Source organism: Diadema antillarum, unplaced genomic scaffold (genome assembly GCF_040938485.1).
Source record: "Diadema antillarum isolate AM-2024a unplaced genomic scaffold, OU_Dant_1.0 seq00000136_RagTag, whole genome shotgun sequence".
Classification (NCBI taxonomy): domain Eukaryota; kingdom Metazoa; phylum Echinodermata; class Echinoidea; order Diadematoida; family Diadematidae; genus Diadema; species Diadema antillarum.
Window position 1 is genome coordinate 1,864,901 of NW_027271213.1, and position 24,586 is coordinate 1,889,486.

The window sequence follows — 24,586 nt, forward strand, 5'->3', positions numbered from 1 at the left end:
TTACAGATTCATTGCATTTCCTCTTCTTTGGTCTGCATGCAGATGCTTGAGGTGGCAATCAAGCGAAAATCAAGACCAATAAACAAACAGATTCAAAGTTGAAGAACAAGAAAAGAAGAAGAAGAAGAAGAAAAGAGGCACGGGCACATTGGGGAGAATGGGCGTCCCTCTAGGCTTAATATAATACATGTGATCTGCATTTGATGTATCAATAAAATCCCAACATCTGTCAACCATATGTTGAAAACACTGTAAGTTGCGTCACGGAGGGGAACGAGGAAAACAAACGTTCCTCAAAATGTCAGCAGGTGCCTTTCTCCTTAGCGCGAAAATACTTATCGCGGCCGGGAGAGTTAAGTGGCCGGGCAATGACGATCTCTTACTTTTTTCCCCCGCCACTTAAACCACCACAAAATGGTTTTGCAAGACTTCCGTGGCGATTTTATCTATTACACTCGCCTACAGATGAGCGAGTGAGTTTATATGTGTGTGAGAGAGAGAAATAAAAAAACAAACAAACAACCAAACCTACCTCTACAAGGGCCACCTGTCAATAAACAGCACATGACTGTTATGATTTATTCGTTATCTTATATATATGATATCTATTCTTTATTTATTTACTTATCTATTTACTCATTTATTCATATATTTATTTATTCATCTATCTATCTATCGATCGATCTATCGATCTATCTATATATCTGTCTATTTATTTATCTATTTATGTAATTATGCATTTATATATCTATTCATTCATGAATTTAATTAGGTATCAATTCATATATATATATATATATATATATATATATATGTGTGTGTGTGTGTGTGTGTGTGTGTGTGTAGATATATAGTTTTATTCATTCATTTGTTTGTTTATTCATCTGTCTATCCATTTTTTCGAAAAATGATCTGACACTTCATTTCAACTTTTCCTCTTCACTCTCGAGATTGTAGTTTGCTTGCCGTGATTGATTAACCCATAACCAGGGAAATAATCCATCAGAAATTGCAGATGATATGATTTTCTTCCGATGAAATGTATCCCTACTATCTTTAATCAACCGCAATTGCATTTTACTTCGAGGCTGATGCACGACTAATGTACGAGACTTGACTGCTAATCGCATCTAAATGAACATGCGATGTTATATATATATTATGTTTTTAGAGAGATAGAGAGATGGACCTAATCGGCCAAGCCTGCGATAAGCGGATGGATTTAATCTAATAAAGAAAATGAATGAATAGATTTCATAGATAGTAGTTAAACCAGTGAAACAATAGTTGATTGACCCAATCAATTATAGAGTATTGTGAATACGCTTCACAAAATAACGCTGGCGAAAGAAAAGAGATATATGTGTCTTTAATCACCAAGCCATTTATTTCTGATCGGCCAGTTTTTGTCTCTAATTCACAGGAAGCTGTTATGAAATAATACTCTAACACAAACACACACGCATTGTCGAGGGCAAGGCTATGACTGAAAATTTAGCAGAAAAAAAAAAACCCAGATACTATCTCCCAAACACAGCAAAAACATTTACTCCCCTCCCCCTTTTGCAAATTTTGTGGATAACTTTAGACTATTCGCTCAGATCTTACTTAGCGAAAGTGTTCTTGAGATGTTACGATATTTTGCACACTCTTCCATAAGAAATTGCCAATCGTCTAACTATAGGATCTTTGAATGATTACGAAATTTTTGAATTGTCAAAGTGAAAGTCAATTGTCAGAGTCAAGTAAACTCGTACTGTCCATCTGCCAAAACTGCTTCTTCGCTTTACTTCGCTTTGATAGAAAGTCGATTGTAATCATAATGTGATCAGGTGATAATATCTTTAAGACGTACTGGCCACGGAATGAAAAAAAAACCAATACGGTAAAGATGTTTCCAACTGCAAGAAAGAGAGCGAGTATTGGAAAGTGGTCAACTATGTAAAGGATGTGACCTTTTAATTCCATTCGTCGATGCCTACACCATGCTCATTCTGTTTAGTTAATAAATACCCTTGCATTCTGTCATTTAATTCGGAGATAATTGGTTTATGAGCCGTACAAGCATGCGTGACACTTCGCCATGAAGCTGCCTGCGCAACCATTGTGACGTTGTTTCTCTTTCCCATGTCCAAAAATAGATAGAAAACCTACCACGCACAATTAATTCGTCTCGCCTATTTCAAATCGGAAAATATTCTACTAAGTATATTCATTGGTAAATAAATAATCGATAGAAAGAGCCGTATACAAAACGGGGAATTGCTAATGGTTCATGATCGTCAGTCAAACCATGAAACGCTTCGATAACCCTCTATGCAGGCGATGTAAACGCGCTTTTGTTTAATTTTATTTTGTGCAACAATAGCAACCGCAAAAGTAATTACATTATTGATTCTAACGCCTGTAAACGGATGGTATATTTTTCGCAATCACGATTACGATTACGATTGATTGAATATCTCTTGAGAATGTAACGATTCTAACCTTTAATAGTATTTGTACGCTGTTGTTCCTACAACACGTAAGGATATTTTTAGAGGGTGTTGAGCTTAAGAGTCTCTATGGGGCTAGCGGGAGAAGTTTCTACAAACAAGAGATTAATCTTCGCACCGCTAGTCGGTATCTGTGATCAGACGATCTAACACATTTTCGACTCTTCTTAACACAGTTTTCTTCCCCATGCGCCCCTTATCTTGTCCGGTGGACATGATATACAAACACTTATTTTTTTCCCCTGTGAGCGCCAGACGTAATAAGCCAGAAGAAAGATTCAAACCGCTCACCGTCTGGAGACTGAAAAAAGTCTCATATCATCATTTCGTTTACTAATAAGAAAGTAAAGATCATCGCTTGAAATCATGCGTGTTCAGTGTGTTGTGTTACACGAAGGGCTGGTCGCACAAGATGGCCCGAACGTTCCGGCGCTTTGGACGTCGCCTTTCCCTTATCACCCACCGATCACCAACCGATCGCGGTGTTCGCAACGGTTATCGCTCCACTTTTGGGGTCTTCGAATGTGACTGGGCGTGGTAATTGGAGGTGACTATCTTCAATGGGAAGTCTCGGGTTCGAGTCTTTGTCGAGTAGCGTTCTGGATTTTCCCTCAGTCCTCTGTGATACTTAATACCCCTCGACGCCACTGTAATCAGGTAACGCGGGAAATTCTACGATATAATGGAGTTCGATACATTAAAGAGTCTTGAAAGGTGACGAATTGGACACCCTGCACAAGAAACTATACACTACTCAGGATTGAGTGAGAAAGTGAAGGCGTAGTAGCATATCTAACGATCAATACCCAGTTTATTTCCTACGCCCAATTATGGACGAGGGTCTTCTGTTTATAAACATGACCTTTTTACTCACCCCCTCCCCCCTCGTGCTTGTAGACGAATTTGGGTTATCAGCTTCATATCATTTACTGCGCTTGCGCAAGGAATTCCCAGCAGTGCAATACGTTATGCCGTGTGGGTAAAGCGAAGAAAGATTAAATCGATGACACCGCCTTGGGGGTGAGGTTGATAGAAAATAGCCAATACAAAATCTTCTCCGGAGAGAATGCATGTTAACGACTGACTTGTCCACGTTAAACAAGTTTTCCAGTACGGTATCGAGTGTACTCCCGTTGATTTCCCACAGATTCATTGTCCATTTTTTTTTCTCCAGATACAGTCCAGTTTCCTTTCAAGGGAATGGGAAACTGATAACGAAATCCTTTGATTTGAAATAAGCATTCGACTGCACAATTGTTTATCGAAACGGTATCGATAAAAACAGATGGTTTGCATTTATTTAACTATCACAACGAACGCAACATCTGACAAGCAAAAATTAAGTAAAAGGTGGTAGTTGATATACTGTTACACTCGTATGTACACTCGTATTTATGATAACCAAGGGTTCACCGCCCCTCCCCCGTTTGTTTAAGCAAGCATTGAATAGCACTCCATTACATGGACACACACACACACACGCGCACATACACACACACACACACGCACACACACACACACACACACACACACACACACACACTGCTTGTCGGTATAGATACACATTAGTGAGTTTAAGAAATTATCAATTCAACTGACAGAATTTGTCTGTCGAATCGATATCTCTTCCAGACATTCAAAGTGTAATCAACTAAAAAGCACATCTCGAGATACCGATTTCCCCCCCCCCCCCCCACCACCTCCACCACCAATCCCCTACCCCTCCCTTTCTCCTTCTCCTCCTCCTCCTCCTCCTCCCTCCGCGGGTTTATATCGAATTTCGCAATCCATTTCCTCATTTTTCTAATTTCTTTTCGTCATCTCTCCCTGGGCGGGGGGACCGGGCCTGTCGCCCGTGGACCAGCCACTGACTGATGTGGCAGATTTCAGCGGTACTCTCTTTTGGCTCGCCAGAGGGGCAATGCTCGATGGAAGCGTCTCGTTTTGAGGAACATCCTCCTTTCTATTACCCCATTCTGCATCTCCTGCGCCGATGAATCCCATTCATCATCTTGGGATAAGTTCCATATGTTCAATTTCTGAAACATTGTGGCGACAGTTCAGGCATTTCCCCACCAATCACACTGACTGAGACAATATGACATCCCTTGCCGTTTTCATCTTCCACCCACCGACTGTTCTTTGCCATCAGAACAAAAAGAAAGAAAGAAAAGAGAAATCCTTCTCCCCCCCCCCAACACACAAAAAAAGAGAGAACAAAATACGAAAGACTGATAGACTGGCATTCATTAAGATGCCGATATCTCAAGGAGATGGAATTCGAATGATTAGAATGTGAGAGACTCTCAAGGAAAGATTTGATTCGTTATCAAGAAAAAAATTACAGATGAATCACAGGCAGAGAAGGAACCAAACAGGCACCTTCTCCGCACATTAATTAATTTTGCAACCCATTGCAACTGCATCAGATAACAATGATTGCTTTTCAACGTAAGCGCCAGAAGTATCAACCAGACTCTCATGCCATCCGCTGTGGCAAGACGAACTGGAAAAGAAAAGAAAATTTGAAATAAACCCCAGAGATTCTTAGAGTAAACTTCATCCCGTTTGATTTGTTTTTGAGCCATGTCTAGTGACGAAACAGCAAATAATGCGATCAATTAGCCGTAAGGCAATTGTATGATATCTATACACATAACCAACATTCCATCTAAACGATGTACATGTATGGTGGGCATTATGTGCTCGTTCTCCGGGTTATTTTATAAACAAAAATAACATGATATATGGATGCATAATAATATACAGTATAAAGACAGAGTCAGATACAAATACATATATAGAGAGATGTTTTGAAGAGGTATCATTATGATAAGGTCAAAGAACCATCGTATCTTATGCGTGTCATAGGCTATCATTGGTTGACATCGATCAAAAAGAAAAAGCTGATTCGACGTTTCGTCTCTAAAAGGCCAACTTCAGATCTTTCCTCATAACGCTATACTCCCACCCTATGAACAAACAAATGGGAAAAGGGAGAGAAAAAAAGTCAATGTAATGTATATAATATTCTTATTTTCTTTCTTACATGGAGGATCGTTAGTTGTCGACAGTCTCCGAAGTTCACGAAAAGATGATTTATGACAAAGGCAAACTGATCTGTACCTCCTCAACATCTTAGAATATGAAGAAGGAAATTAAACGTGGCATCTCAAGTAATATGATATATGAATGCAGTATGATGTGAGAGGGAGATATTCATTTTTTTTTTTAGGGGGAGGAGACGTCAGCAACTCAGATGTGTGCGTAGTCGCGTGCAATTGTCACATGAAAGATCAAACCTGTATTTTAGGGGAGGGGATGTTAATGGCCGGTTGTTTTCATAATTGACGCCTAATGTTTAAGAGAACGACAGCAGAATTCATGCGTGATTGAGAGATACTTGGAAGCTTCTATGTACGTTTATATAACTCCCGTTCGATTGATGATCCAAACGAAGGAGTAATGATTGCTTTGCACTACCTCGGGTTCAAAATTATAAACGTGGCAACCATCATGACCTGGGCCCTTTTCATTAAAAAAACAGTTGCTGTAATGGCAACTCTCAATTCTTGGAATGGCAATTGTCATGGAAACAACAACAATCCAACATCCTGATTGGCTGTTGCTATAGGGGTAGTTGTTATTCTAGTAAGAGTTGCTATCCTAACATCTTTTATGGAATGGGACCCTGGACGATGATATCTTCATAATGGTAAGATCACCTTTCTCTTCCCGGGTACTTTCCATGGATTCCTGAAGATAAAACCGCTTACTGACGTACAGGTACACTTAAGGAAATGAATCACTTTTTGCTTATTGTGACATACTAGTTTCAAGATTTCAATCTTTAAAAACTAAAGTGGTGCAATGCAACGACTGTACGTGCCTTTAAATCCATATCATGTATTTCATAAATGATAAAAACCGCTTGGCTGTTGTACACAGTACTCAAGAAAATGAACCATTTCTGCTTATTTTGGAGCACTAGCAATGACTAGTTTCAAGATTTACATCTTTAAAGGCCTGATGATGCAATACAACAACTAGTGCCTTTCATTGAACAACAACATATATTTATAACAAATGATCACACATCTTCACAAATGTTAGCAGGGTTTTACCCTTGTTTCTCACTGGAGATTGTATGATAGACATTGTCAAAATCAACCAGACATAGGGAGCGAGATCACGACTTATAGAGACGGACAGACAGACAGGCAGACTAAACAAAAAGAAATATGATTAATTCTCCAAAAGGTCTCGACAGAAAACACAACAAAAACAAAACAAACTCAGAGCTAATCTGGAAAGTAATTTGCTGCTAAAGGCATCACCAAGCTTCGAAATACTCTACCCTATAGAGGGTAAACGACATCTAAAACTTTTCTTAGCAAACAGTACACATTTGACACCTCTCTGCATGGTGCTGTTATGAGAAAGAGAGAGATATGAGTTCCCCGGGAGAGTTCAAATCTACCGGTATATGAAACGGAGAAGAATATTGTGCCTCAATAAGGAGACGTGTGAAAGGTTCATGAAGAGTGTACTTTTGAATTATGACTTGAATTATGATGCATTGCCTGTGAAAAATGACGGCGTTGTACCGAAGGTCAGGTATATATCCTACAGCAAACCTAATAAGTCAAACGAAACAAATCGACACAATAGATATCAGCTCTCATACCACTCGCTGGAAGAAGTTATGATTTGAAAATAAGGTTGAAGAGCCTAGTTTGTCAAATTGCCATATCACGAGGGCGCGATCTTTAATGCCGTCTGAATCTTCTCTGACTTTTGTTGCCATGGAAACGCATCGTTGATAAAGACCCGTGTGGGGTCGAACGGGGTAAAGCCAATATCCAACGGCTATTAATGTGCCTCCGCCATCATCATCAAGGAACATTTCTCCGAGCTGTTGATATCGGGCGAAATGGTGTCTCCTCTATACCTCAATATCTCACCCCCAAACTGTTTCGCACTGCAGTCCACCCACCGGCTGTGAGCAAATGTTATTGAAGTCGTGGACAAATAAAAGGGATAATGACCCGTCGCGAATGCACTTTCACACATAATGGTACGCTAGCAAGGTTACTCAGTTCCAAGTTATTTGTCGGTATGTGAGAAGGCAGATGATTATCAACGCGTATGTTTCCAGTGTGCGACAGTAAACTTTAGCAGCTCAGATGTCTTGCTCTGTTGATAATGCAAATGATACATATATATATATATATATATATATATATATATATATATATATATATGTGTGTGTGTGTGTGTGTGTGTGTGTGTGATATTCTCTCGCTCTCTCTTCTCTCTCTGTTTTCTTCTTATTATTCTTTGTTTTACTTTGTTTAAGGGCTCCTGTATAGGAAGAGTAGATGTGTTAAGTACAGACACGGTTGAAATCTGACCATCGTTCGTTAGACGGTTTTTGTGTGTGTGTGTGTGTGTGTGTGTGTGTGTGTGTGTGTGTGTGTTGTTGTTGTTACAGGTTGTAGATATTCATGTTGATCTGCAGTCTTCCTCAACGCAGGTATTAAAGTTAGATAAGTACAAACAAACTTAAAAAACCCCCAACAATAACAGTCGTGCATAAAACTGCAGTGGATCAGTGGTGTACGAGTGACTTTAATAACACTAAATGTGTGCATTTTTTTAGTTGGAGCGTCCCATAACCCCCTAAAAAATAGACAACAACAACAACAACAATACTACTACTACTACTACTACTACTACTACTACTACTACTAATAATAATAATAATAAATAATAATAATAATAATAATGACAACAACAACAACAACAACAACAACTCCGTCATCTTATTCGGTCTATTATCAAGATATTGACGATAACACGCAAATGTGGCATAATGTTTCCAAAGCTTCGTATTACCCTCGTGCCATTGACATCCACATTTCGCCTTATCCCTGAAAAAAAAGTGTCACCCAAGATTGTTCATCTCGTTTCAAGCATGTCAAGTAAAACTGGAGAGATAGACAAATCGCCCAGCTATTATCCACTTCAAGTGCAAACACACACATGCATAATAACTCACCATAAACTTCACGCCGTTGCCCCGTCCTGACACATGCACCCTTTACCTGATGTCGCGCAAGAGTTTTTGTTTTTTGTCTGTTTTTTTTTAAGGATCGTTCGGTGTGAGATTGACATAAAAAAAAAAAAATCAAGCACTAAAGAGCAAACTCGAAGATGTGCAGTTCTCTAGATAAATTTATGCGATGCGCTGAAATCTTCTGCGGAGATTGAGCGCCCTTGATTTTTCGTGAGTCTCATTTATTCTACCTGAGCACTAACTCGAGGTACTCAACCCTCTTCCCGCCCGCTTTTAAGGAAGAGATGAACGAGGTTGGCGTTTGCCTTCAGTCTTTGAGATCAACAAATGTTGATTGTCAGTGTCGTTTACGTACAGTGTAATTGACAGAAACGAACAAGATAAGCTCTTAGAAAGGAAAAGAAATACGTCTTTAAAAGTCAAGGTCCATTTCCAAGGAGATAGAGCGAACACACACACACGAACATATCATATTAGATTTGGATTTTTCGTGAGATTCGGTTTGACGCGGATGGATTGCGAAATACTGTGGATGATCATGTGGCGCGGTTGGTCACGTTCGTGATAATGATATCGGAGTATGTAAAAGCTATATTGAGCTTTTTTATCTGTTGCTTTAGGGTTTCTTTGTATTTTGTCTGTAAGTCAGTGATCACAGCTGTTCAGTGAGTAAGACTGGCAGACGATGTTAGGTCGTCGGCTAAAATTTTACATGAACACATTTCTTCAGTTGGGCATTGCCATGATAATAGGTTTTCCCGGCCAATTTCGTAAAATTGTCATCCCTCTTTATGTGCATTCAAATTCGAATGTAGGTAGGGCTGGAGTGACTTTGGGCAAACTATTTCACATTAAGTGCTTTCAATTCTTTAAAGAACATAAATAAATCAATGGTAAAAAGTTCAAATTCGGATGTAAGCATTCAATTTCTTGTCTGGGCATGAATTTCCAAATTTGTGAATTTGAATTATTGCTATGGGCTGGGTAAACACTTCAGAACACGTTCAAGTTTGTTTTTGAGCTATAGATTTTCGCAACTGAGCTGAGCATTTAATTTCATAATACACATAAGCAAGAGTGATATTGTCCAGTTAATCACTGAATGTGACTTTTACTTTCTATCTACATCATCACGATATTTCGATGCCAGGGCGTATTTGACAAAAATTAATGCTTCTATGAAATTTCAAAAGACAACAATCTTCTATGAAATTGAATGAAAAAACAATGGAATTGCCTGGCAAAATTTATATTCGAATGTGAAGCAATATTCCAAGATACTGATAACATTGATGTCATAACAACCAATTGTATTTTTCTTCTTAATATTTAATGTAATCCTGTCACAGGCGTTAAATCAAAAGATAGAATATCAAAATAAAATTGAAATAATCTGAAACTACCATATACGGGGGTCATAATTATCATAGTGTCAACATCAGAAAGTAATATCGAATCAAACATACAATCTTTCTACACCTGGCAATTTTCGCTGGACTCGACGACAATAGTTTGAAGTGATTTCGTACGAGATATAATCAAAACGGCAAAGAGCAGCGTACAACTTCTTCGCTTCTGACCTGCAGACTTATCTTCGCCTCTTGTCCGTCATCAGCGTGTTTTTTTTTTCGTCCAAGCAAAGAATGAAGGCATAAAAATGAATTGTCTACTCACAGAGCCTTCGTTAGGTGATAGATGCACCTGCTATACAATCTGCGATTTAAGGTGTTGACGGCTTCTCATGCTGTTGTTTCTCTTTCTTCTTCTTTTTTAAACAAAAGGAGGAAGTTTGTTTTTGTTTTTTGCTGTCTTTATGATTAGTCATGAACCAGTTCGGATCCGATGCATTAGCATTTCAAAGTTACGATTAAAGTGGAATAGAGTGAATGCGCGATGCCGTAAGGTGTCTATCAATGTGGGAGCTGTTGTATTGTGAATAAATGTGATAGTGCGTGGTGTGTGCTTTGTGGAGAGCTAGTGTGCGTTTTTGTGTGTGAATATTATTTTCAAACAGGCATAACGAGCCTACAATGCGATCAGTATGCCAGCAGGAGGTGAGAATATTTCTCCATCTTGATAAACGGTGTGATCTACATTTAACAGTTGTGTACTCTTTTTCCCTCATATGTGCATCAATAATGCTCATAGATCAAGATGTATTATATCATGGGCAATATGAAATACTCATTGATTAAAAGCTCATAATTATGAAAATGAATGAAGCTTGAAAAAAAAACCCAACTAAATCCAAATTGCAGAAACGGATTTTGAGATTTTGAAGACAATGCATATCTTTACACAGTCGCTTTCAATTGCATTTGTTGAACTACAAGTAGCCGTTTAATTTTTGTTCAGACATAAATATTTCTCTTGAATTGGCCTGTGAAAACCCATGTTAATATCATGTTTCCCATAAATCTTACTGAAACTGATTTCAAGGTAATTATCAAAGATTAAAATTTTCATTGTTTTTTCACGTATGGGTTCCAGTCGACTCGTGTGTGTTTGGCCACGCGAAGCAATTAGATGGTGGAACGAAATAGGATGAAACATCACGTAAACATGTTAGATGATGTAGGCCTAAACCCCCGATATCTGGTCACGTGTACTCAATACTAACACCTTTTTTATACTTTATTTTCAGCGTGGCATATATTGTCACAACCAAGGTAAAGCCATACACGAAGGTGTAATGTAGGTGGAGTGCTTTTGGTGCGCATGTGAATTCAGCGTCTTAAGCCTAATGTATCGTGAAACAAACGTATTGTCACTCAGACAAGAATCGGAATAAACGTGAGATGTCTTCCTTTCCATTAGCGACACATACCATGCTAAAGCCAATGATCACAATGTTTGATTAGACAAACCATATAAATATGTATCACAATAGTTGCAGAATATGTCTTAAGATATGTTTCACAGCCGTCACCATGTATTGCGTAACCATTATGGGGGCGTAAATAAAGGAATAAGAAGTATCTGCCCTTCTGTGGTGTTCGTGAAATGACCTCATGTGTTTTTCCACGAGTTGATGACTTTCTCTCACAAGTTTGTGTCCTCGGAGTTAGACTAAAGCTCGGGTCTTCTGAAATCATTTTCTTCTGCAAAGTGCTCGTTGTCAGTCAAAAGATTAAAAAAAACAAGTAGAAAGAGAGAGAGAGAGAGAGAGAGAGATCAGAAAAGGGGAGAGAGAGGGAGAGAAGAATATATCACGTCTTGAGCCAGGTGCAAACAAATTTGAGACCATTATGGTTCTGCAAGATAACTTGACATTTATCAAATGTCCAAAGGAAATATATCGCAATAACACATGAGAAACACGGTCGTCGCTGACGCTGTTTAACTCTGACGGTACCATCTACAGCTCTATGTCCATGATGTCATTGACATGTATTTGCGGCAGTGGCGATGAGAGACTTACTTGGCCGGCGGAGTAAGCTATCCAATTCCTTGCCTCATCTGTTTCGCTACGATTGCCAATCTAGGCTGACTTTAATTCGCCTTTGCAGTAGGGTAAACACTTCGTCACCAAAAACGTCTGCATGATCAATCACGGACTTTGCGCCGTTTTATCCCCCTCGCCATACGCGACTCGCCCGTGTACGTAGGAAGAAATCGCCCTACTCCCCTTCACCAATCTCCCCCTGAGATTTATCGGATTTACGGCAAAAGCCGTGGTCTGTTTTGAAGAAAAGCGTTAGGGACTGAGAAATACATTAAAAGTCGCTTATACTGTCCTTTAAACGGAGTCATTAAGGACCCACCGGGAGAAGAGTTTAAGTATAGGGGCCATGTTAGCTGAAATATTGATCGATAGCTCATGGAATATGTATAATGTTTGATTTTTCTTAGCAGACTGTAAAATGTTAGCGACCCGCAGCAAGAACATATACGGCACTGCAAGTCTGGCGGAAAATTACCGCCCACCTCTTTCTTTACACTCGAATAGCCTGAAGATGAAAATGATATGAAGCGCACTGTCTACAACATGACTACAAGATTACAAGACCTCTTATTGGTCACTGATGCGGTGATGGGCATCGATGAATATAATACAAAGAGAAAGCAGTAGACGAAGCAAAGTTGATACATGATGTTCACTGCTTAATGGCCTGACTCGTATTTTCCTTCCCCAGTTATCACTGCTATTTTTCACACACTCGACCGCAGATGACATGACTTTAAAAAAAATTACATGGTGGTTGGTACTTGCGTCACACTCCTGTAAATTCGCAATGTCAATATCCGAAAGGAACATGACATGACGTTTATTCTTTTGACGGCCCGGAAGCGTGGGGATACCATGCACGAGGAAGGCTGGCCCGGCTCGGATATTTTCGAGAATCCCCGGAACGAATTGTGTATGTCTTTATCACTGATCTCTATGTGAATACACACACAGCCGAAGAATCCCGACTGGAGCCGACCGTGTCACCGATGAGCGTATGCTTCAGTGCACAATGAGCGCTGTTCGTGATTTTAGAATGTACTCTGGTGGACGTAGAATGGAAATCGATTCAGTCGGACTACCCATCGTCCCATATTCCCCCATCCTACCGGGTCTTTAACTGCAATCCACTGTACTATACCTTGGAGAGGTTTGGATGAGGTGAATAATGAACAACTGTTATTTTTTTTTTTCAAATGGGGAAAATGGCTGGAATCAAAATTGATTCAGCATGCAATTTGCTATGGTGGTCAATAGTAGTACTTAATAATTGGAGATAAACATGCAAACATACACTCTTATATGCATAATTTATACACACACAGACACACAAAGACACAGACACACAAAGACACAGACACACACACACACACACATACATTGTATATATATATATATATATATATATATATATATATATATATTATATATATAGTGCATGAGGCTGAATGCACTATAACAATATAAGCACCGACAAATTCTGAATATGCCCCGAAGGCCAGTTATATTCAATGAGGCCGCAGGCCGAATTGAATATAATTGCCTGAGGGCAAATTCAGAATTTGGAGGTGCTTGGTACTTGTTATAGTGCAATAAGATGTCATGCACTATGTGTTATATAAAATAGCATACATACCCAGGCAAGATGTATTGAAAAAAATACGAAAGCCTAGATCATTTAAGACTCTACACGTGTCTAGACAAGCAATAATACCACTTTCTTTGAACCTGTGTAGACAAAATCCTGAAGATCCAAATTCAACTATAGAGTCTAGGGTCTACGTGATTATATCTAACGATTTCTAGGCCCTACGATAGATTAGGTCTAGGGGCCCTGGCCTAACGTTATACTACTAGACCTACGTCACTTACGAGCGACAGAGCTAACGTTAGTTAACACTTGACCCTATACAATAGGTCTACCATGGATCTAACAGTAACACGTTAGACGCCCTAAGTTTACTTACTGCACTGTGGGTCCAGGACCAGGACTAGATGATGTTTTGTAGGATTAAGGATCTACTGGATTTAAACACAAGGCTCGTGCCAGGCATCATTGAAGTCACCATTGCTGCACAAGTGGATTCCGAGAGTGTGTTGTAAATGTCGTAGTAAAAGTTCATAGCGTAGCGTGATCAAAGAGCGCTTAGCGTATACCGTACACACGCTACCCATTTCCACGGCGCACTTCCGCGTAGAATGTACGGAGAAAGCGGCACAAAGCTTGGGTTGACTTGCTCAATATCCGTCGGATTGATTCCTTTTTCAGAACAGTAGGAGTCCAAAATTCGTAGGGCGTATTTGATGGCATCCTTTGTGTCCTTATTGTCTAAGATACTGTTTATACAGATCAGTCTCTGTAAAAGTAGCGAACCTGTTCATTTCAGCTTCCATGTTTAAATCTACCGCTGAAAGTCTAGTCCCACACAGATAAGTTGCTGGCATAGCCAGCGAGAATCGAGAATAACGATAATATCGAGCAAAGCATATCGCGGTTGTGGCGCAATCGCGTCGATGAGGTGCGGGATTTAGTACTCGATGATTAAAATGAGGGAGCAAAAACCGATATCAAATCGATAGTGGGTTATCGTCTGCAATCGTTATATTTTGCGTGCACTATAACTTTTGTCATGCACTGCCGGCCTGTATCATAAGTATGTATGCTATTTTATATATATACAGTGTATATATATATATATATATATATACATATATATATAATGCATACAATTATGATTTTGTTACCCTTCATCATTATCTAACAACAAAATGTGAAGCCGAGAAATCATCCAATAGTTTACGTCATCGTTATATGCCATTTAGCATGCAATTTGCTATGGCAGTCAATTGTACTGCTGAATAATTGGGGATATACAAACAAACATACACTTATATATGTATATACATATTGTACATATATATGATTTTTGTTACCCTTTGTCACTATTTTACAACAAAATGTGAAGCCGGGAAATCATCCATTAGTTTTATACGTCATCAGTAATCATAGGCTCGTTTTTATATCTAGTCGTTGAATGTTACCAGGAGTTGCGATGGAGTTGTTGTAGTAATTTCTTTGAAATCAAATCTTGCAATAAATCTTGTAAAAATGAACACGTATATTTGTTTTCAGGAGATAAAAACAACAACAACAATGGAATATTGGTATTGATATCAATACTGGAACATATCAAAATAAAGTCACAACATAATACACATATAGTCCTTACATGCATTGAATCCCGTCAGTGCTAACAAATGATCATGAAAACGATTAAATTTATCAATGTTGATTCGGTTAATGCATTGCATTCTCATTTACATCAGTTCAGGTGATCATGAGCACACACGGCAATAATTTAACCAGAATGACAGCCAAAATACTATAAAATTCCATTACTACTAACAGACTAGCACTCTTCAAAGCCTATTTTTACGTATCAGGACAATAACATACCCCCGGCTAAATACTCGTTAGTGATAAGGTTAGAGTAAAGGTTGGGGTTAGGGTTAGGGTTAGGATAAGGGTTAGGGTTAGGGTTAGGATTAGGGTTAGGGGAAGGGTCTGGGGTAATTGTATAGGGGGTAATTGCCCTAGAACCCCTATTTTAGCTCTCCTTATTCAATCGCATCACCAGCATCCTGAATACCCCTTTTCTTCATCTCCTTCCTCCCAATCTCTTAACTTTTAAAGTTATTAGGACCCTGATATCAAATATCTATAAAAATCACATGAAATAGCAAAAATAATATAACAAAAAGAGGGCTTAGTTCAACGTTCTTATCTTATTTGATTGACGGATGTGGGGCGTTTCCAAGCATGTAATGTAACTCCTTGGGGCAGGTAATCTTGATAGGGATAATGTAATTCAAGACATGGTGTGTCGCTGCGAACTGTTTGTTGAATATGAACAGAGAAAATGGACCGTGTGGGTTGGCCTTTGTGGGAGTGACCAGATTATCCGACAGATGGCCATGTTCAATTCAATTCAATTCAATTCAACTTTATTTTCACTTCCATCAAAATTAAAGAAATATTTGTAATACTTATAGAACATAATTTGACAAGGTACATAAATATGAAAATAAGAAGTAGATGCGATTACATCTTTGTTAATTATATACATAAAGCGTATAATACAAGTCAACTAAGGATGAGGATGGAAGTGGAGGGTCCCACTAAGAAGCAGAGCTTGTACGATATGGGACCCTCAGAAAATACACAAGATAGCAATATAAAGCAAAATAAACGAACCGATGTCAACTGACATCAAGATGATTTGGAAGGGAAAAAGAAAGAAAAGGAAAAAAAGAGAGAAAAAAGGGGAGAAAAGGGGAAAAAATACAGCACGTGCCATCGTGGACGCAAGCAATCTAGATTCCATAATGTAAAGTAAGTGATGAAATACAAGCTGGATTGAATGTAATGCAAAACATTTTTTTATACGTAATTATGTTGGTAAGAATGCAGGAGAAAGAAAGAGTAAACACATCGTTATATTTGGAAGGTTGTGAGCCATAAAAAGTAAAGAGAAACCCTAAACACAAACCTGCAGGCTGGCCTGTTTAATTGACCATTTTTATTGACAGATCTCAGCCATTTCAGTGAGACAGTCAATGTTCCTTCATGATAACACTCAAACTTGGAAAAAAAAAGTGAAACTCGTGATTGTTGTCTTTAAAGTTAATGTACTCAGTCATGAACGACATTTGTCAACATAGTTAGGTACCAATGGAAAAAAGAAGAGTTCCCCTTTCCTCACAACTAACATTTCACTCTTCATATTTGACAATTATGAAACGGTAGCCCGCTGAAGCTGGATTACTTTTTTTATACGCACTGCAGTGTATTTGTATGTTAAATACATTTGTATATAGTTTGAGAGATTAGCATGGATATAACAAATTGTTACTGACACGTAATAATGTTAGAGTAAATAATAAGAGGTTGGGTTGATTGGGTGTGGATGATCTTATTATGTATATTGATAGATTCAATTCATTTTATTTATTTTCATTGTTTTCATTTTACAGTTACGAGAGGGTGAAATATGTATTATTTGTGTATGTTTGAATATATATATTATTTATATTATACAGTATATGCCCATGTGTACTGGACCCCAAGGAAGAACAGAATTGTTATGTAAGTCTGAAATGGGCAATCCATTCATTTTGTATTTTTGTATCCATGTATGATTTATGTTTTTTTTTTATATTCTATTGTGAAATGAAGAATAAGTAAACAAAACAAACAAACAGAAACTTTTAAGAAATCAGAATGAAATTCAGTTCCAAAATCTTTGATGTGCATAATAATGTCTGATCGCTCACCAAAGTTTATTTCATACCATGTCGTTACAGGTTTTATCCACGAGTTTGCCTGTCTCCTCGACTCGTCCAACAAGTTTCATCGAAAAGGTAATTACGATTATTCGAATGATAAAAAGAAACAAGACGACATGTATACCTATTAAGGCAGTACCCGAAATTATTCTCGCAAAACATTTTTCATCTTTGGATCTTCAGACATAACAAAAACGAAAAACACAAACATATCAAGATAATGATAGATTTATTATAAATCTCTGAAGAATATCCTCATCTTATTTGCCTTTTTTAATTTGAGTCCAATCGAGTAAAACCTGAAATAACTTTTATTTCATACTTCATGATACTTCATGTTAATGATGGAACATTTTTAAATCTAGGAGTATTAAAATCCAAGAGTGGATATATCGAGTACTGATTCACTCATGCTTTTTGAAAGATTGCTAGATTTGCTGTAGCATAATTACACTTGTGCCTTAAAGATGTTCAAATTGTTATTCATGTAATTTGTCTTTTGTTATGTTTCGGGTTGCTGTCGTTGTGGTTTGCTTTTCACTTAATACAGTGATTAGAAGATAAAGAATTTCAGATATACCCGTTCTTCCCGATCTGTTTCTCTATGATAAGAAAAATACACCGTATTTACACTACTTCCTATTCACTGCTGTTATGTTGTGATGTGTTGTGCGTGAGTGTGGTTTTTAGTGTATTATGTATATATATTTACGTATAATATGTGCGTACGTGTAACAACAAGTTTCAAATTGAATTTGAGGGAAACAAATACTCGCACACAGTATCACATCTTTCATTAATGGAATCCTTGTTGGTCTATATACCGTCATGTGACCAAACATATCATTGCTCTGTTGAAGACAAAATGCCGATTGAGAAAAGTGTTTCATACCGTGACCCAGTATTCATGGTATATGCACTACACCGTGAATATGACGTCATATTTTACAATTTCGTAGAAAGGTTACAACTTGCTCTGGCAAATACATCATAATCAAATAATTCTGTCTTATTTCTGCTTTATTTTGCAAATTGCCAAAGGAAGAAAGCATGTTCAAAAGTTTTCCTACCCTTGTTAATAACGTAAATGACAATGGCATAAAATGTATATACAGCCTTTATTTGCGATGACAGATTAGAGACGTCTCCTGCAGTTTACTACGAGGTTTTAACATGTTTCCACCGGGATTCTAGCCCACTCTTTCTTCGAAATTCTCTCCAGATCCTTCAAATTGCTTGGTTTTCTTGCACCGTACTTCACCTTGAGTCTCCTTCACAGATTTGCAAGAGGGTTGAGCTCGGGCTGATGTGGCTTGGCCATTTCAAAACATTGACTGCGTTGTCCTCAAACAATTTCTTGGGGTGACTTTTTTTTTTTTTGGCGGCACTCTGCAGCAAAGTTTGGCCTTGGGCCACATTAAATCTTCCAACAAAAATAATGGAAAATAATAACACACCGCCAAGAAAGTCCACAAAAAAAAAAAATGGTTTGAGGACAACGCAATCAACGTTTTGGAATGACCAAGCCAAAGCCACCAACAATTTCTTGACTTTTTGGCGGCAGTCTGCTGCAAAATTTGACCTTGGGCCACTTAGATGTTCAAACAAGAAAACGACTCCGAACATACCGCCAAAAAAAAAAAGTTAAAAAGAAATGATTTTAGGACAACGCAATCAATGTTTTGGAATAACCAAGTAAAAGCCCCGACCTCAACTCTATTGCAAATCTGTGGGGAGAACTCAAGGTGAAGGTCGGTAAAATTTGAAAAGGAAGAGTGGACAAGAATTCCAGTGGGAAAAAAATGCTAGAACCAAGTAGTAAACGACAGGAGACGTCTTAGACTAGTCAATATAATTTATATATATATAAGGTTATTCCATCGACGATTAAGCCATAAGTTATTAACCAGGGTATGAATACTTCTTAACATACATTTTGATTTCCAAATTAGTCAAATAAAGCAGACACAATTAAGAAAGAAATTCGTCTGAAATACATATGATATCGCTGTATTTGCAAATCACTGACAAATCAACTAGATGAAATTCTACTGAGAGTTTATATTACAACAGTGGCTCAGAAGTTAATGTTGATTTGTGCAATAGGGGACCATTCGTGTTTCATCTTCTGCATGACATTTGGCTAGAACAAACTTCAACAAAACGCCAGACAGCTTTGATTTCAGAGCAATTCCTTACAATTCTGCTTCTTCATTTTCTTCTATTACGGTGATGTACTTGTATCTTCAGTCTTTTTGCTTTGATGTAAAGCGCCTTGAGCATTTAATCAAAGTGGAGAATGGCGCTGTAGAAAATAATTGTATGTATGTATGTATTATAATTGTTATTATTGTGTCTTCGGTATTAATTACTTCCAGCATTTGCCATGTATTTCTGTCCACGTACTTCTACCTTTCGGCTTGAAAAAACAAACAAACAAACAAACAGTATGAGAACACAAAATCAGCCTCCTCCAACGTTTGTGGTTTAACATGCATTGTAGTTCGAATGTAACTTGGATCTTTTTCAATACCGTGTATATACAATTATACTCTCATTTTGTTTTCTGATTCTATTTTTCTGACACGCTTGGTATGTATAAGACTTGTTTTTTTTTCCCCACGTGCTGCACTAAACGATATTAGGGCTGGACTTGAAACTATGCAAAAAAAAAAAAGAAAGAAAAAGAAGAAGAAATGATTTCGAGCACTTTTTATGATGACAGTGAATGTGATTGCGTTTAGAATTTCTTCCAACTTTTCCCTGCGTTGACAATTCCTGAAAAGAACGGCATGAAATATATATTATGTGAGTGCGTAAAAGTCATTGTTGCCAAATTCCACGGCATAATTTTCGCTGCAAGATCGAGGTCTTATTGATTATTAGGTAGAGGCACTTCCATTACGGGCAGCAGTTACCGTCAGTTTTTGATATCTCTTTCTTCTTTCCGACTCCTACGCTTCTTGCCTTTCTTTTATCACTATCAACGTCACCTTTGTCTGGAATTTCCCTAAGTGTCGATTAAAAATTCCATCCGTTATTGAAAGTCACCATTTAGCGCCATTATTGTGTTTGTGAGATTCGTGCTAATGAAATATTTCTCGTCGAATTTCGAATTCAGGCGTAACCGTGGTTACCATTTTTTTTTTTTTTTTGGTCATCTCGAACTTTAGAAATACTCTCACTGATATACTGTGCTGTGTTTGTCAGACTGTCATTTTACGCGTAATGGAGAATTTCGCCCAAAATATTCAATCGTAGTCATTTTTCGACGAAGGTGATTTTTTTTCTTTTTTTTTTTCTATCAAGCTTCAGCACTCTGTAGCTTTCGAACATCACACGTTAAGCGTAAGGAGCGACTCTCGATAGAATACAGACCACAATGTGCCTTCATGAGTTCTAGATTCGGTCCAAGAACATTTTACTATGGCCCAGTTCACATGTTGGAATGGGCATTCATGGAGGTTAAACTTGACGTCAGAAACTTGCAAATTGAAGGCAGAATTTCTTGTTTCCTCTTTATCTTCCTCACATATTACGTCATACTGGACAAAACTTCACTTTGTGTAAACTTTCATATTCCTGTGACTCTCAAAGGAAGTTCAGACTTACTGTGTCGTATACTACTGACCAAGAATGTTGAATTTGACTATTATAAGAATACTGATTCCGATCAATTGGTGTTTTTTTTTTTTGGGGGGGGGGGAATGGTTCTTGCATTAGGTGATAACAAACTGATAGAAAGACAGACAGATACAAATACAACGACAGACAGACACAGAGATACTCTGAAAGAATGAGAGAGGATAAAAAGAAGGAGTTATAGTAGTAGAAGTAGTAGTAGTAGTAGTAGTAGTCATAGTAGTATGTAGTAGTCATAGTAGTATGTAGTAGTAGTATTAGCAGTATAGTAGTAGTAGTAGTAGTAGTAGTAGTAGTAGTAGTATAGTAGTATGTAGCAGTAGTAGTAGTGGTAGTAGTATAAAGTGGTAGTAGTGGTGGTAGTAGTAGTAGTAGTAGTAGTAATAGTGGTAGTAATAGTGTTAATAGCAGTAGAGTATAGTAATAGTAGTAGTAGTACTACTACTACTACTTCTACTACTACTACTACTACTACTACTACTACTACCACCACTACTACTACTACTACTAGAAGTGGTAGTAGTAGCAGTAGCAGTATAGTAGTAGTGGTAAGAATAATAGTAGTGGTAGTAGTAGCGGTAGTAGTAGTTGTTGTAGTAGTAAAAGTAGAAGAAGAAGACAAAGAAATCAAGAAGGAGAAGAAAGCTCAGAGGGGAAGCTGAAATAGATAACTCGGACGCAGGTAACATGTATCCGCCCTTTTGTTTCTCTATTGTTTGTCGACTATAACTTCACTTATACAGTAAATTGACCTGAGGCGCCTGAGCTAGCTGGGCACAATTCGTGTTTAATCGATTGTGAGGCAGCGATTTCTCGGCCAACACCAATCAAATTCAAGAAACCTTTTTGTTGTTATTGGGGTTTTGTCCACTTGTAAGAATCACTTTAACACTTTGAAACCTTACCCGCTATCTGCCCTTATTTTGCCATTTGTGACTCGTTAAGAAACAGTGCGACTGTTCTTCACCGCTATATCGCTCAGAGCACTGTAGCAGAAGGAGAACGGAAAATGACCCCGACAAGCTCAAGCTCCGGTTTGCATCCTGTCTGCATAGCGTGCATGTTTGAACAATGTGTCTCTCGCACGATGTAAAGATTGGTATTTGACACTATGCCGAGATGAAAATAATTGTATGGCCACATGGAACAATGTTCTACATGATTAATTACTTAAAGGAAACCAAAGCCCAAGCATTTATGTGGGTTGAGTGGAAGCAGCAATAGTAGTAGAACACATCAGCCGTCAGCGAAGGTTTGAGGAAAGTCGAACAATATCGATTCAAAAGTTAAGGAAAACTATTTAAAGAAAATAGAAAGAGACTTCCGCAAGATCTCATTTTTCATGAAAAGTACACACTCCATCGACTTGTTGCTGACATAATATTCAGGGGTAAATTACATATTATTTCCCTGCTTTCTGAAAGAGGTAAGACAAATGCATGCTCTTTCATTGTGCCAGAAAAGTGAAAGATATGCTGAACTTTCTGTATATTTTCCAGAATAACGCCATGAAGTGTATAGTAGGCTCTTTCACATAATACTAAAATTGTCTTAACGGTACCGAAATGCATCACTTTTGCATCGATTGTCCGACTTTCCTCAAACTGTCACTGATGTGTTTTACTGATAGTGCTGCTTTCACTCAGTCCACATTTATATTTGGGCTTTGGTTTCAAACTTCAAACTGAAGAGGATGCCCTAAGTGTATAAGGAGTTTATATAATCACTTTCATCACTGTTACCGTTCTTATTATCCCATTATTGCCATGTAATATGGCGAAGAAAGAATTTTACTGGATATGCAGCCAATCTACCAACACTTCCGTTTAAGAATGACCCTACATATTCGGTGTAACGTAGTTGCAGTTCGCATTCAATGCGCCATAATAATGTTGGATACCTTTTTGACTGACTTTCTGACAAAACAGATACAGCAAGCACAGACATTAAACTATCATTTTCAGTTTTCTTCAAGCGTTTTTTCATCAATTTTATCAATTGAGAAGACTGCTTAGGGAAGCGAATTAGTGTTCATGTTGCTCATGTAAACGACAAAGTTAATGTCCAATTCAAGTTGTTTTTGCAACTGAATTTCTGACTCGTGTGACGTTTTACTTGTGTGACATTTTTTTCAGCACGAATTTCCTTGTTCGGTCGTTTTTCCTCATGTCCGTGCATCACGAGGTGAAACTAGTGACATATTCCACAACATACACTTTAAAATACATGTACATGGAAGCACAAAATATGACAACAAAGAATGCAGTAAAATACAAAGTAATACAAAACCAAACAAAGTGTATTTGCAGAAACAAACATTGTCAAAATAATCTCAGACACAAATTACTTTTCCTCACATCGAGTATATAACTATGATGATAATAATGATAATAATGATATTACCTAACAAAATATACCTAACCAAAACAAGGGGAGGGGCGCAAAGTCAAGTGGTGTGAGTTAGAGATTTAGTTAAATACTATCAATTGTGATTATGTCTATGTCGATCGTGTTCTGCGTCACAGAAAGAAGTCGTAGCCGCCATGGCCGCTAAAACCCCCTATATTTTCTGTAAGAGCTCATTACCTTTAATTTTTCCTCCCGAGAGATCTCTATCACAACCATCATTACGCCCACTCCAGATTCAATGAAAATAGTTATTATGCCAGAAGGCATAATTCACAGTCCCACCAGCATTTCAGCAATTCATCGCTGCATTAGATTTGCAAAGTATCAAAATCGATCCAAGTACATGTGAGGTGTTATAAAGGCAAGTGGTGTCTAAGTGTTCACCCCGCTTCCGCCCTGAGCCAACGGGCTAGGATCCCGCCCCATATCGTGTAGATTGCCAAGGCTATCGCACGGATAGAAACTTTAACGCCAATTTGCAAAAAACAAGAAGCAATGCAACTTTGCTTCCCTTTTGCTCTTACCTTTGATCTTGCATCATTGTGTCACTACTGAGCATAAAGCCTATACATCAAGTACTATTTGAAACCCTTCCGAGAAAGATAGAATGGTCCTCCTGCGAATCGCATTATGACGCATTATTGATTAGAATGAGTTTATACAAACAGCGTCATCGTCCTTAGATATGAAAATGATGCTAGTTTATCGTCCGTCCCGACGCGCCGCACCTGAGAAATCGGCCTTTACCCCGTGACAACCCGCCCCGGGGTAACATATTGCCAGGCGTGACATTGTATAAGCTTCGCGGCATCGGTCCGTCGATTTGTCATTACCCACCGTTCAGATCACATGATGCCTGCCGCAGCGCTCCATCCCCCCAAAATGGATGCGTTATTTGCGGTATTAGTAGCATGTTGTTATACGAAAACAATCTGCGCCGATCAGACGGCAATGAATTACATGATGAATCCGTCGAAAAAGACCGAAAGCAACGATTAATCTTCCGACGATCCCTCGTTTCTCCTGGGTACTTTGCGGCATCGCCGCGCGCAACATAACTCCTCGGTACGATACGTCCAATAAATTCACTTCAAAGTCCCAACTCATTCAGTACAAGCCCTATATACTCTTTGCAAGTGCAGTGGTGCTGAAAACTGTTCAAAAAAT

General features: G+C 38.2%; 1 protein-coding gene across 1 annotated transcript in view; it reads left to right on the top strand.

Moving 5' to 3' along the window:
• The window catches only part of LOC139727615 (uncharacterized), a 126,893-nt gene that overhangs the window by 72,386 nt on the left and 29,921 nt on the right, over positions 1-24,586 (top strand). The window contains exon 2 of the mRNA XM_071638597.1: positions 17,387-17,443. The gene's annotated coding sequence lies outside the window, so the exon portion shown is untranslated. The remainder of the gene's footprint in view (positions 1-17,386; positions 17,444-24,586) is intronic.